This window comes from Coregonus clupeaformis, chromosome 19, assembly GCF_020615455.1.
Source record: "Coregonus clupeaformis isolate EN_2021a chromosome 19, ASM2061545v1, whole genome shotgun sequence".
Taxonomy (NCBI): domain Eukaryota; kingdom Metazoa; phylum Chordata; class Actinopteri; order Salmoniformes; family Salmonidae; genus Coregonus; species Coregonus clupeaformis.
This window is the reverse complement of record NC_059210.1, coordinates 43703188-43718305: the sequence shown is the minus strand read 5'-3', so window position 1 is coordinate 43718305 and position 15118 is coordinate 43703188.

The following is a 15118-nucleotide window of genomic DNA, read 5'->3' as shown; positions in this document are numbered from 1 at the left end:
CGTTTGTATGTAGAGCGTGCTACGTACTCATTGCACGCGTGATATGGCCCTCTCTGGGCCCATCATCACATATACAGGCATCAAGTACTAGTGAAGTAGGACACCCAAAGGCACACAATACAGATTATTTAGACTTTACGTCTATTTCTGTTACCAATTGTTTTAGTCTTTTTTCAATTGTAAAAATAGGCCATCCCTCCTGGGTCTTAGGTGAGAGACATGGCTCTTCAGCAGACAGAGACATCCTGTAATAGTGTAATAGGAGGAGAAGATACATTAAGAAGAGAGAACACCCACAGGGCCACAGCACTACAGACACTACAGCTCCTCAAGTCTAGACTCTCTCTCTTCTCCTCCTCCACAGCACAGACCCATGCACGCTGGCTGGCACATGTCCCAGATGAGTTTTTCTTCCAGTGTAGATGTGATGAGATGAGACAGGCTGGGCTATCCTCGCTGGCCCAGTGTCACTGTGATGGGCTGTGGATGACAGACTGCCTTCTCCTCTCTCTCTCTCTCTCTCTCTCTCTCTCTCTCTCTCTCTCTCTCTCTCTCTCTCTCTCTCTCTCTCTCTCTCTCTCTCGCTCTCTCGCTCTCTCTCTCCTTCTTTCTGCCCAGGTGGAGCTACTAAGAGGAAGGTAAAGCTCAAACTAGGACATCAGTCTTCTTTTATTAGTGTATTACACTAAACAAGGTATTGTGAAGCTAGGAGTAGTATCTGGCACCCTGACTACCTCAGCTGTACTGAAGCTTAGAGCAGTATATGGCACCCCAAACCAGCGGGGTGTGAAGAAAGAGCAGTGGTACCAAAGGGCAAACCAGCTCCCAGCCTTTATAGACCACTCATCTGCTATGAGAGAGATAATACAGCACCAATGACTCCATCAGCAGGGGATGGGATTTAGCAAGGATTTCACACAAACACACACACACACACACTCCCCTCAGCATGATGGACTGTGTATGTGTGTGAACAGGAGATCAAGTGGTGAGTGGACGTGAGGAAATGTTGCATCATGTGTAATGTGAGATCAGAATTTGGGTTCTCTCTCTCTCTCTCTCTCTCTCTCCTCTCTCTCTCTCTCTCTCTCTCTCACACACACACACACACATACACACACACACACACACACTACATCCTTTTATCTTTGTGATCATCTGGGCAGTAGCATTGGCCTGCTCACTCTGGGACTGAAATTGGTCTTTCACCAGACATTCTCTATCCAAACCACATCATTATGAGCAGTAGAACTAATAGTTGCATAGCTACAGTACGTCTTATTATCTGTGACACTGAAAGGAGAGAGTTTCCTTTGACTTCTAGTCATTACATCAACCTATACCTACCCATATCTCATCTACTGCCACATTGTCTGGGCCAGTATATACTGTATGCTTCCTACCTACACAATTTTCACATAATCCAAATGTAATTTGCAAGACTTGCCACCTTCTCTAACTACTTGGCTACATCTGACCCTCTGTTTAAGAAATTCAGCTTCATGCCCATCTACAACATTAATATTCCCCAAATATGCACCTTCATCTATAAATACACGTACCTCCCAGACAGCCTCGCCAAACTCTTAAATGTATTCTTCCAGGCTAATTCCGAAATCCATGCATACAACACAAGACACTCTGATAACCTTCACCCTCCCCAGTGCCGCACCTCACATAGTCAATTCTCTAGCAGATACAGAGGTTCCATACTCTGGAATTCCTATCTTCACATTACCAAACCTCATCATCCCTAAACAATTTCAAAGGTAGACTGGGTTCAGCCTGATGAACCAAACTACTCCTCCATGCAGCATAACACCCCCTCACACACACACGCACCTGTGCACACACATACACATGCACGCTATGTTTTTTTAACACTGAGTTTATCATGTTCAATTGTAATTAGTATGCTTTGTTTATTAGATTGAACAATCTGTTACGTGTGTATATATATATATATATATACAGTGGGGAAAAAAAGTATTTGGTCAGCCACCAATTGTGCAAGTTCTCCCACTTAAAAAGATGAGAGAGGCCTGTAATTTTCATCATAGGTACATGTCAACTATGACAGACAAATTGAGGAAAAAAAATCTAGAAAATCACATTGTAGGATTTTTTATGAATTAATTAGCATATTATGGTGGAAAATAAGTATTTGGTCACCTACAAACAAGCAGGATTTCTGGCTCTCACCGACCTGTAACTTCTTCTTTAAGAGGCTCCTCTGTCCTCCACTCGTTACCTGTATTAATGGCACCTGTTTGAACTTGTTATCAGTATAAAAGACACCTGTCCACAACCTCAAACAGTCACACTCCAAACTCCACTATGGCCAAGACCAAAGAGCTGTCAAAGGACACCAGAAACAAAATTGTAGACCTGCACCAGGCTGGGAAGACTGAATCTGCAATAGGTAAGCAGCTTGGTTTGAAGAAATCAACTGTGGGAGCAATTATTAGGAAATGGAAGACATACAAGACCACTGATAATCTCCCTCGATCTGGGGCTCCACGCAAGATCTCACCCCGTGGGGTCAAAATGATCACAAGAACGGTGAGCAAAAATCCCAGAACCACACGGGGGGACCTAGTGAATGACCTGCAGAGAGCTGGGACCAAAGTAACAAAGCCTACCATCAGTAACACACTACACCGCCAGGGACTCAAATCCTGCAGTGCTAGACGTGTCCCCCTGCTTAAGCCAGTACATGTCCAGGCCCGTCTGAAGTTTGCTAGAGTGCATTTGGATGATCCAGAAGAGGATTGGGAGAATATGCAGTGTTGTCAGACCTCGAATAATGCAAAGAAAATAAGTTCATGTTAATTTTTTAACAACACAATACTAATGTTTTAACTTAGGAAGAGTTCAGAAATCAATATTTGGTGGAATAACCCTGATTTTCAATCACAGCTTCCTCTTGATCACATTCCAGAAGTTTTCAATGGTGTTCAGGTCTGGAGATTGGGCTGGCCATGACAGGGTCTTGATCTGGTGGTCCTCCATCCACACCTTGATTGACCTGGCTGTGTGGCATGGTGCATTGTCCTGCTGGAAAAACCAATCCTCAGAGTTGGGGAAAGATGTCAGAGCAAAAGGAAGCAAGTTTTCTTCCAGGACAACCTTGTACGTGGCTTGATTCATGCGTCCTTCACAAAGACAAATCTGCCTTGCTGAAGCACCACCAGATCATCACCGATCCTCCACCAAATTTCACAGTGGGTGCGAGACACTGTGGCTTGTAGGCCTCTCCAGGTTTCCGTCAAACCATTAGACGACCAGGTGTTGGGCAAAGCTGAAAATTGGATTCATCAAAGAAGATGACCTTACTCCAGTCCTCTACGGTCCAATCCTTATGGTCTTTTGCAAACCTCAGCCTGGCTCTTCTTTGCTTCTCATTGATGAAGGGCTTTTTTCTAGCTTTGCACGACTTCAGCCCTGCCCCTAGGAGCATGTTTCGAACCGTCCTCGCCGTGCACTTCACCCCAGCTGCCGTTTGCCATTCTTTTTGTAGGTCACTTGATGTCATCCTATGGTTGTTGAGTGACATTCGAATGAGTTGGCGGTCATCCCGGTCAGTAGAGTAGTTTTCGCCCTCTGCCGGTCTGTAGCTTTGTTGTCCCCAATGTCTGCTGCTTGACCTTGTTCTTATGAACCGCCGTCTTTGACATTTTAAGGATGGAAGCAACGTGACGCTCACTGTATCCTTCTGCCAGTAAAGCCAGAATTGAACCCTTCTTTCCCTCACTCAAAACGTTCCTTTTCAACTCTTTTGGCATGGTCAATAGTTATTTTTTGATTAATATTACTTTTCAGGTACTATTAGCACTGTTTTTGCCATCCAGCTGGTCCTATTGCAAGAGGATAGTGATGACCACAGCAGTGGTTTTTATACTTTTCCTCGTTAAATAAGATTTGGTTCATGTGATCACCTAATCAGTACCTAATTCAGTAGAATGAGGTGTGCCTGTGTTGGGATTCAACAGACACTGGAATGGAATGGCTGTCATACATGTAGAGATGCTGATTTAAGAAAGATTTGCAGTTGTCTCTTAATTTTTTCCACAGCTGTATATCTTTATTTTTTTTGTGTGTGGTTTTCATATAAGCCCTCTGGGATTTCCAACCTCACCTGCAGACCTTTTTACCGTGTTTTTATCTGCAATGTTTGTCTTTCCTTTGTCTTTTTTGTGTGAATAAATAAAACGAAAACAAATAAAACTAAACCTGGCTGCCATTTTAGAGCCAACACAGTCTGTTGTGGACATGGGGGCACGTCTCTGACAAACAGCCTCTGTGATCCAAAGCCCGGCCTACACTAACAATGTCTCACTGCTCACTCAAGCATGAAGCACAGAGATGTTTCTGCAGGGCAGAGATGTCTCTCTCTCTCTCTTCTCTCTCTCTCTCTCTCTCTCTCTCTCTCTCTCTCTCTCTCTCTCTCTGTCTCTCTCCCTCTCTGTCTCTCTCCCTTCATCTCTCTCCCCCTCCCTCTGTCTTTCACACACAGCTGTATCCTCAGAAGTACATATCACTCTCTAATTTTAATTAAAGCCTGTCTGCTGATTAAGTTGATTATCATCATCAACTCTACAGCATTTCTAACAGCAAGTCAGACTGCAACTTTCGCCTAGCAAAACATTATTTGAGAGCAGTGCAGCCATGTGACCTCGTGAGTTCAAGTTGTTTAAAACATACACTTTCTTCTTGGTTATTCAGTTCTGAATGACCCATTTACTAACAATAGTTGAATAGCCACCTGTTGTGTACTGATTCTGTGTCATGTAATGCACTTGTTGTTGGTGCTATCCACAATTCTGTCGAAAGACCATAAAACGTATGTTATCTTACCTCTGATGCTTGCTTTTCAGAAAGGAAAAGCAGTTTTTGCCCGGCATGTCTTTCCCTGGAGCAGAGTGGTGTGGTGCTGTAACCTGCATGGAGCTGCTACCTGCTACTAGTGCTGCTCCTGGCCTGTCTCTCTGGGTCTCTGTGTCGCTGCGTCTCTGATAGAGCAGAGCGGAGCAGGGTCACTGTGTAATCAATACAGTAACCTGATCTCATACACTTCGCCAGCGTCATTAAATTTACATATCTGCCCTGAAGAGGGGAAAATATGGACCAGGAACAGTACTCTGTAGATGAGAAGCAAGACTACAACACTGAGACCAGGTGGGCCACTGATCGGTTTCTACTGATGGCATAAATATGTAATGAATATGCTGGGAATATGAATAAAATGCATTTCTAGAACTTCCAGGAATGCATTTTCCAACAGGTTGCTCACTGTATTGGACAGTATTGGACCTTTCACCTCTATAACTCTTCCTCCGGGCATTGTTTCAGAAAGGAATGCATTATTGGTTAAGAGCATTGGACCAGTAATCAAAGGTGATGGATGGCTCCATTGAGCCATCTTAGGCTTTGGCTAACGGTACCAGGCTTTGCCACTGTAGCACCGGCCTCTCTCTTCCTCCCATCCCTCTACTTCACTGTTAGGAGGCTGCCAGTCTGCTGCTACCCCTATATGTCTGTTTTCTACTGTCAGTCTCATACCAGCCCTATATGTCTGTTTTCTACTGTCAGTCTCATACCATCCCTATATGTCTGTTTTCTACTGTCAGTCTCATACCATCCCTATATGTCTGTTTTCTACAGTCAGTCTCATACCATCCCTATATGTCTGTTTTCTACTGTCAGTCTCATACCATCCCTATATGTCTGTTTTCTACTGTCAGTCTCATACCATCCCTATACAGTTGAAGTCGGAAGTTTACATACACCTTAGCCAAATACATTTTAGCTCAGTTTTTTTTACAATTCCTGACATTTAATCCTAGTAAAAATTCCCTGTCTTAGGTCAGTTAGGATCACCACTTTATTTTAAGAATGTGAAATGTCAGAATAATAGCAGCGAGAATGATTTATTTCAGCTTTTATTTCTTTCATCACATTTCCAGTGGGTCAGAAGTTTACATACACTCAATTAGTATTTGGTAGCATTGCCTTTAAATTGTTTAAGTTGGGTCAAACGTTTCGGGTAGCCTTTCACAAGCTTCCTACAATAAGTTGGGTGAATATTGGCCCATTCCTCCTGACAGAGCTGGTGTAACTGAGTCAGGTTTGTAGGCCTCCTTGCTTGCACACGCTTTTTAGTTCTGCCCACATATTTTCTATAGGATTGAGGTCAGGGCTTTGTGATGGCCACTCCAATACCTTGACTTTGTTGTCCTTAAGCCATTTTGCCAGAACTTTGGAAGTATGCTTCGGGTCATTGTCCATTTGGAAGACCCATTTGCGACCAAGCTTTAACTTCCTGACTGATGTCTTGAGATGTTGCTTCAATATAATCACATAATTTTCCTTCCTCATGGTGTCATCTATTTTGTGAAGTGCATCAGTCCCTCCTGCAGCAAAGCACCCCCACAGCATGATGCTGCCACCCCCGTTCTTCACGGTTGGGATGGTGTTCTTCGGCTTGCAAGCCTTCCCCTTTTTCCTCTAAACATAACGATAGTCATTATGGCCAAACAGTTCTATTTTTGTTTCATCAGACCAGAGGACATTTCTCCAAAAAGTACGATCTTTGTCCCCATGTGCAGTTGCAAACCGTAGTCTGGCTTTTTTATGGCGGTTTTGGAGCAGTGCCTTCTTCCTTGCTGAGCGGCCTTTCAGGTTATGTCGATATAGGACTTGTTTTACTGTGGATATAGATACTTTTGTACCTGTTTCCTCCAGCATCTTCACAAGGTCCTTTGCTGTTGTTCTGGGATTGATTTGCACTTTTCGCACCAAAGTACGTTCATCTCTAGGAGACAGAACACGTCTCCTTCCTGAGCGGTATGACGGCTGCGTGGTCCCATGGTGTTTATACTTGCGTACTATTGTTTGTACAGATGAACGTGGTATCTTCAGGCATTTGGAAATTGCTCCCAGGATGAACCAGACTTGTGGAGGTCTACAATTTGTTTTCTGAGGTCTTGGCTGATTTCTTTTGATTTTCCCATGATGTCAAGCAAAGAGGCACTGAGTTTGAAGGAAGGCCTTGAAATACATCCACAGGTACAACTCCAATTGACTCAAATGATGTCAATTAGCCTATCAGAAGCTTCTAAAGCCACTTCTGACCCACTGGAATTGTGATACAGTGAATTATAAGTGAAATAATCTGTCTGTAAACAATTGTTGAAAAATGTACTTGTTTCATGCACAAAGTAGATGTCCTAACTGACTTGCCAAAACTATAGTTTGTTAACAAGAAATTTGTGGAGTGGTTGAAAAACGAGTTTTAATGACTCCAACCTAAGTGTATGTAAACTTCCGACTTCAACTGTATATCTGTTTTCCACTGCCAGTCTCATACCAACCCTACATGTCTGTTTTCTACTGCCAGTCTCATACCATCCCTATATGTCTGATTTCTACTGCCAGTCTCATACCATCCATATATGTCTGTTTTCTATGCCAGTCTCATATCATCCCTATATGTCTGTTTTCTACTGCCAGTCTCATTCCATCCCTAATGCCTGTTTTCCTGACCAGTGAATAATTCTTATTGCATACTAAAAATAATCTTAAAGGGCCATCATTATCCTAGCCCTCCTCCCTTCTCCCCCTCTCAACCATCTCTCCCTCCGCCCCCTAATCTCCTCCCGCCCACACAAACGAATCAGGAGCCGGCAGGAAATCAGCAGTGATCTCTGGCAGGAGAGGAGAGGAGAGGAGAGAAGAGGGATAGAGAGAATGCATGGAGCATAAGAGGCCTGAGGATGCTTGTACAGTGTACTGCTGCTTCTGCTCCAGCTGTTTAGAAGGAGGAGCAAGATTAAGTATTACTACTACTAATTCTACTTCTACTACCACTGGTACCACGCCAATAGAATTAACAGTGTTCTCAGCTGTACATTCATTCAAGACCTTAGGCTACAGTTACAGTACATACACTAACATGAATACTACTGGTTTTAGTCTGTTTGGAGTGTAATGTTTCACAGAACAGGCTCAGTAGTGGTGTGTTGATTGTTGTAGCTGGATGCTGAGGAGATGGACAGAAGTCAGCCGTAGCTCAGTGGTCAGGTCTAGACTCTAGACAGGCTGTATATACAGTCATTGAAGAGGTGTAAAAGAAGCTGCCCAAGGTTTTAGGCTACCTCAGGATGGACTGTTACCTCTCTCTGGTCTGCCTCTCACTGTCTGGTTGCTGCCAATACTGTTGTTTACTATATCAAGATGTTGATGGGAATAAGGTCCTCAGGCACTCTATAGTTATTATAGTTATGTCATTTAATATCTAAGAATGAGGTGATTCATAAGCTTGATCAATTTACAGTGCATCAGAGTAATCAAACCGAATATGGTTGATGAGAATGATGATGGGACACAATCCAACTACATCTTCCATACATATGAGAGAACATTCTATTGTTACTTTACATTATTTCCTGAATTTTACCCTCTCTGGTCTCCTCAGGATTTCTATTTCTGACATATATTATCCAACACTCTCCACCTTGTGAGAGTGTTCAAATCAAATCAAATCAAATTGCATTGGTCACATACACATATTTAGCAGATGTTATTGCGGGTGTAGCTAAATGCTTGTGTTCCTAGCTCCAACAGCGCAGTAGTTGTGTTGATTGTGTACATATGTGTTGAGCCACATGCATAGACCATGCCAAATAACAGTAACATTTTCTGGTGTGACTTTCATCTGGCAGTTATACTCTGATATCACTTTCTCTGGCACCTACCCACTGAATAGGTGTGTGTGTGTCATAGTCTTACATCATCTATTCTATATGTGAAGCGGCATAGCTACTGTACTCACACTGCTTTCAGAAAATATAATGTCCTGTGTGTGTGTTCTGTGTGTGTGTGTGTGTGTGTGTGTGTTTTGTGTGTGTGTTTTGTGTGTTTGTGTGTGTGTGTGTGTGTGTGTGCTACTGTACTTGACCTGCTCACAGAGTAGAGGATCCATTCTCTCATCAAATATTTACCAGCAACCTCAGCCCTCCCAGGTGCTGCTGTAATAACCACACACACACACACACACACACACACACACACACACACACACACACACACACACACACACACACACACACACACACACACACACACACACACACACACACACACACACACACACATTTCAGAACCAAAGTGGGTGGACAAAAAACATATGCTACATTGCCCCGCTGATAGTTTTAGTGGGGTGGTAGATGCCTAGTCTCCGTAATGGCTCAGGTCAGAATTTACACACACTCACGCACACTCACACACACACACACACACACACACACACACACACACACACACACACACACACACACACACACACACACACACACACACACACACACACACAGCCGTTTACTTTTACAATCGCTAAGCACATCTATTGAGTGATGCAGACACAAAAAAGAAATGCTGCATCAATCTAATATACTTTTCCTTCAGTAACCCAACAGCCTCATTAAGAACAGGTAAACAGACACACCTCAACATATAGTCTACTGCACTGGGAGATATATTCTGTGAAAGAAACCCAAGTTACAGTTGTTCTGCATATGATTCTATAACATTCATGATATTCAACACTTGTCATGCTGTTGAAGGTATTATTTCTTATCCATTTCTGTTATCTCCCAATGGAATTCCTTCAGAGGAAAAGTGTTGCTGAACTTGTGATTAACATTTTGAAACAGTGTATGCCAGACTCTGGCCATAGAGGTGAGAATCAGCCATATTCATGGTTTGGTATGTAATCCGAGTAGTGGCATATCACATACTACGGTATAAACATGTTGCTAGTCTTATCCTTCTGCCTATAGACCATTGATTTATGTGTAGCTGTGTTCTGCCTAGCGTACACACTGTGTGTTTGTGTGTCTGTGTTTTATGGCCTAAACCAGCTGATGTGAGTGCAAAGGTCGTAGTGATGAGGAAGTAATGAGGTAGATGGATGAGAGAGAGAGAGAGAGAGAGAGAGAGAGAGAGAGAGAGAGAGAGAGAGAGAGAGAGAGAGAGAGAGAGAGAGAGAGAGAGAGAGAGAGAGAGAGAGAGAGAGAGAGAGAGAGAGAGAGAGAGAGAGAGAGAGAGAGAGAGAGAGAGAGAGAGAGAGAGAGAGAGAGAGAGAGAGAGAGAGAGAGAGAGAGAGAGAGAGAGAGAGAGAGAGAGAGAGAGAGAGAGAGAGAGAGAGAGAGAGAGAGAGAGAGAGAGAGAGAGAGAGAGAGAGAGAGAGAGAGAGAGAGAGAGAGAGAGAGAGAGAGAGAGAGAGAGAGAGAGAGAGAGAGAGAGAGAGAGAGAGAGAGAGAGAGAGAGAGAGAGAGAGAGAGAGAGAGAGAGAGAGAGAGAGAGAGAGAGAGAGAGAGAGAGAGAGAGAGAGAGAGAGAGAGAGAGAGAGAGAGAGAGAGAGAGAGAGAGAGAGAGAGAGAGAGAGAGAGAGAGAGAGAGAGAGAGAGAGAGAGAGAGAGAGAGAGAGAGAGAGAGAGAGAGAGAGAGAGAGAGAGAGAGAGAGAGAGAGAGAGAGAGAGAGAGAGAGAGAGAGAGAGAGAGAGAGAGAGAGAGAGAGAGAGAGAGAGAGAGAGAGAGAGAGAGAGAGAGAGAGAGAGAGAGAGAGAGAGAGAGAGAGAGAGAGAGAGAGAGAGAGAGAGAGAGAGACACAAGGGGATGGATACACCATGATTACACATAGATTAACCACAGCTCCAAAGACTCAATCCACACACACAAACTCTTGTTATCACATCACACACACACAGCTGTCAGTCACCAGTCTCTGTTCTCTGCTGATTGGTGGTACTGACGCTAACATACCACTACTGAATTCTAGTCACTAGACCTCAAAATAGCAGCCTCTGTAAACCTCAGGCCAATGCATTCTAAAAGAGAGTGCTGAACCTCCTGTGGTTTCAGGGCTTGGTAATGCAGAGAGAGAGAAAGAGAGAGAGAGACGACCCTGCAGCTCCTGCTGAATAGAAATACCACAGTGTGACAGACTAGCTCTCACACACAGAATAACTCAGCACTGCCTCATTGCCTCTGTTCTCTACTTCCACCCCCAACTCTCTCTCTCTCTCCTCTCTCTCTCTCTCTCTCTCTCTCTCTCTCTCTGTCTCTCTCTCTGTCTGCCTCTCTCTCTCTCTCTGTCTCTCTCGCTCTCTCTCTCGTTGTCACTCTCTACCTCTGAATCACTTGCTGCCTGTTGTTTTCTAACGGTCTCTTCCCCTTTCTATTTCTCTCCAAGTGCTCTCATCTCTTTGTTCTGGAGTCTCTCCTACCCATTTAGTGATTCTCATCTTTTCTCTGGCTCTGTGAATTGCCTTCATCCCTTTCTCTGGCTCTCCCCCTCTCCCTTTGAAAGGATTATCATGTAGGAGTGAGTCACAAGATCTATACCATCTGGTTGTTCATTCTCTCACTCCCTCGCTCGTGAGTCGTGAGGTGTGTAAGTAGGTGGGGTGTCAGTGCAGCTGATGGATTGTGGGTTTTTCTCAAATGCCTTATCTCACACACACAGACATGCGCACAAATAAGTAAGTGACTCATTGTGAGTAAGGGTATTCAGTGTGACATCGAAATGTGCCACACTCACACACTCACACACTGAGGCAGAGACTGGAGTCACTGAGACCTGTATGGTATAGTAGGGTCAAATTGGGGAGATGTGTTGACTGCTTAAGGCCAGAGCTGCACCACACTGACATAATGTGTGTGTTTTCATACTTTGTGTGTTTGTACAGTGTAGGTGTTTGCAATGTGTGTTTTGTTTTACAGTGTGTGCTTGTACAGGTCTCCTTATTATTCAGAGTCCTTCGTTTGACCTGATATGAGAGAGAGACTAGTGTCTGTCTGATGGTTGATCATCTTCTCCTCCATCTCTGTTGCTTATTGATGAACTTTGATAGAGCTGGATTTGGGATTTAAACATTTATTCATCACTCCTACATTGATAACATCGAGTGACAGGTGGCTGGGAATGACTTGCCGCTCTCTCTCTCTCACTCTTTCTCTAACTCTCCCTCTCACACACTCATTCTCTCTCTCTCTCCCTCTCCTCTCTCTTCTGTCAGCACAGAAACGTCAGAATCACACATAATCTTAATCATTACAATTCACAGAAAATAAACAGTAGATAGCAGCCATTGAGGTGGACGGGTGCTGACCGCTGCCGATAGACTCTACTTTTCCACCGTTTGAGTACTGGTGCCTCTTCTAGAAATACCCTCTCTAATATGACCTCCACAACAGTACCGACACCTTTTTCTCCCCACCTCAAGCCCTGATACACATAGCTGTGAAATATTCAGAAATAGCGATGCATATAATAAAGACTGCAGGAAGTGAAAGCCGGCAATATATCCCAGAGCTCCTGATTAATAAAATAATAAATAATAATAATAATCAACCATTTATTAATTCAAAGCTTTAATCTGGATTGAATGTTTCAGATGAGGAGTATGTATGATATAGTGAAGGGAATAAAATCATCAAACATGGTACCGCAGGGGCGTGTTCTCTTGCATCTGTGTGTGGGCGTGTGGTGAATCTGGCACAACACAGATAACAGACAACCACTGAGAACTATCTGCCCTTCATGCTCCAGGCTTTCATCTAGACCAGTCACGCACAAATGCACACGCACACACATACATGCACACACGCACGCAAGCACGCACGCACACACACACACACACACACACACACACACACACACACACACACACACACACACACACAGAGACACAGAGAGACCATTTCATACGTAATAAAGTGTTCTGGTGCATTGGGCACTGATGAAAACATCACTGTGCTGCTGATGGGGAGAGAGAGAGAGAGAGAGAGAGAGAGAGAGAGAGAGAGAGAGAGAGAGAGAGAGAGAGAGAGAGAGAGAGAGAGAGAAGAGAGAGAGAGAGAGAGAGAGAGAGAGAGAGAGAGAGAGAGAGAGAGAGAGAGAGAGAGAGAGAGAGAGAGAGAGAGAGAGAGAGAGAGAGAGAGAGAGAGAGAGAGAGAGAGAGAGAGAGAGAGAGAGAGAGAGAGAGAGAGAGAGAGAGAGAGAGAGAGAGAGAGAGAGAGAGAGAGAGAGAGAGAGAGAGAGAGAGAGAGAGAGAGAGAGAGAGAGAGAGAGAGAGAGAGAGAGAGAGAGAGAGAGAGAGAGAGAGAGAGAGAGAGAGAGAGAGAGAGAGAGAGAGAGAGAGAGAGAGAGAGAGAGAGAGAGAGAGAGAGAGAGAGAGAGAGAGAGAGAGAGAGAGAGAGAGAGAGAGAGAGAGAGAGAGAGAGAGAGAGAGAGAGAGAGAGAGAGAGAGAGAGATGGGAGGAGATCAAGAAGGCATAGAAACTAGGGGAAGGGGACTGAGATGTATCTACTATTATTTCACTGGGCTGGGCAGCTAGAGGGGCTATTGGCTGGGCTGAGTGTTAAGGGTGTCAACCTCCTCATGGTAAATGCTTTATTCACCACAATGAACCCAATTACAGGTCTGATGAAGGCTGTTTCAACTGAAACATTGTGGTTTAACACCCACTACCTGAGTGACAGTGCTACCTTGCTAAGACACAAAGATGGGTAGCGGTGGTGAGAGGGAGGGGTGTTAGGGGACTTATAGACCGTTGCTATGGTAGCCAGTGGAACAGATCAGCGGTGTGAACTCCATCCTCAGATGACTCCAGTTTGTGTGTGTGTGTGTTTGTGTGTGTTTGTGTTTGTGTGCGTGTGTGTTTGTGTGTGTTAGCCACATTATTGATAGCTGAATCCTAGAGGTGACACCAGCAAGAGAACATATATTTATTTTAATGTCAGGCATTTATGAGGTAGGGTAAAGGGGAGACAAACACACACACACACACACAGTATCTATTTAGGCCAAAACTCTTAGTCAAAGAACATTCAGAAAGATGATGAGTGCAGGAATAAAGTCATGCAGAAACTTCAGATCATGAGTAGGCCTACGGTGAAATATGATAACATAAAAACACTAAAACACTACCGGTCAAAAGTTTTAGAACACCTACTCATTCAAGGGTTTTCCTTAATTTTTACTATTTTCTACATTGTAGAATAATAGTGAAGACATTAAACTATGAAATAACACATATGGAATCATATATTTTATATTTGAGATTCTTCAAAAAGCCACTCTTTGCCTTGATGACAGCTTTGCACACTCACGGAATTCTCTCAACCAGCTTTATGAGGTAGCCACCTGGAATGCATTTCAATCAACAGGTGTGCCTTAAAAGTTAATTTGTGGAATTTATTTCCTTCTTAATGCGTTTGAGCCAATCAGTTGTGTTGTGACAAGGTAGGGGGAGTATACAGAAGATATCCCTATTTGGTAAAAGGCCAAGTCCATATTATGGCAAGAACACCTCAAATAAGCAAAGAGAAACCACAGTCCATCATTACTTTAAGACATGAAGGTCAGTCAATATGGAACATTTCAAGAACTTTGAAAGTTTCTTCAAGTGTAGTCGCAAAAACCATCAAGTGTTATGATGAAACTTGCTCTCATGAGGACCGCCACAGGAGTTCATTCGAGTTACCAGCCTCAGAAATTGCAGCCCAAATAAATGCTTCACAGAGTTTAAGTAACAGACACATCTCAACATCAACTGTTCAGAGGAAATGTGAATAAGGCCTTCATGGTCGAATTGCTGCAAATAAACCACTGCTAAAGGACACCAATAATAAGAAGAGACTTGCTTGGCCAAGAAACACAAGCAATGGACATTAGCCTCTACGGGATCGGTGTCCCATATACGGGACGGTTGAGTTAACATGCGCTAATGTGATTAGCATGACTGTTATAAGTAACAGCAAATTTTCCAGGACCTAGACATGTCTGATATGGGCAGAAAGCTTAAATTCATGTTAATCTGCAATATCCAATTTACATTAGCTATTACACTGAAAAAATGCCATGCTATTGTTTGAGGAGAGTGCATAACAACAAAAAACTTATCACGGCAGCTGATTTGATACATTCACCTCTGAAGGTAAATAATGTACTTACATTCAGTAAACTTGCTCTGATTTGAATGAAAATGTATGAAAAATGTATGCACTCACTTATGTAAGTCGCTCTGGATAAGAGCGTCTGCTAAATGACTA